This window comes from Centroberyx affinis, unplaced genomic scaffold, assembly GCF_046629955.1.
Source record: "Centroberyx affinis isolate AG114_WGS23_722 - 3 ecotype Tasmania unplaced genomic scaffold, CSIRO-AGI_Caff_v1 ptg001952l_1, whole genome shotgun sequence".
Taxonomy (NCBI): domain Eukaryota; kingdom Metazoa; phylum Chordata; class Actinopteri; order Beryciformes; family Berycidae; genus Centroberyx; species Centroberyx affinis.
The window spans coordinates 113,854-114,956 of NW_027280309.1; positions in this window are offsets into that span (position 1 = coordinate 113,854).

Sequence of the window (1,103 nt, forward strand, 5' to 3'; positions counted from 1 at the left end):
CAACTGCTTGTTTACCCATCTAGATACTAAATCAGTGGAATTTGACCAGCAATGTAGTACTTTGGATGACTTTAATTAGCTTAGCAACAGTAATTGTGTCAGCCATCATTTTCAAAATGAATAATAACATGAAAAAAAATCTAAACATTTTTTCTAAATAAAGAAAAAAAAAAGAAAAAAACTGAGCATGGAATATTGCTAAGAATGTTGCATACTTGTTCTGTTTATCTTTCACAGCCGTTTGAGCCATCTGTACCAAATGTGCCAATAATTCTGGAGGGCAATGTAAATTAAATTCAGTGAGAGAAGTGCAATCTTTTCCCAGGCAATTGTAATAACACCACACATTTTTTTATAAGGATGGAGAAGGTGTGATGGAAGAGATATAAAGTTAGCGAGTGGCCTCACTGAAACCCAATTCCACTGCTCACGTTACCAGTCATTCAAAACAGACAGGCAACAGACAGTCCTGTTGACACACTTTCAGGCAACACATAACGTAATAGCCTCAGCTTGATCTTTAATTTTGACTTACACTCTATTGCTTGATGTTTCAACTCGTATCCTGTGAATTCAATGTGAATTCCAGTGCCTGACCTTTGCATGGGAGGTCTGGCCCCATGCTGTGGGCCAGCCTCAGCCTCCCGGCTGCATCTTCCGCTCCTGAGAGGCTGTAAGGATGGAGGTGCCGCTGTTCTGCTGGCCTCATACCCTGTTTGTCATCCAAAAACAAAGCTTAAAAGTTCTGGCAGCCCAGAGTGCAACAAGAACCCCTTGCATGGAAAACACAATGATTATGCATGTGTGTGTGTGTGTTTGTGTGTGTGTGTGTGTGTATGTCTGTGTGTGTGAGAGAGAGAGAGAGAGAGAGGCAGAGAGAGAGACAGGGAGAGAGAGAGAAGGAGAGTATATGTATTGCACATTTTCTTTAGTTACAGCGTCCAGAGTTCAGTCTGAACTAGTCTATTCAGCACCAAGACACACTGTGTGAGTGTCCAGTGGCAGATGGGGGCCTCTTGGTCTGCTCCTGGTCCGTTCCCACCCTGGCTGCGTCTGCTCTGGGTTTTCTCTCTGTGTACGGCCTGGGTGCTTCACATCGGATT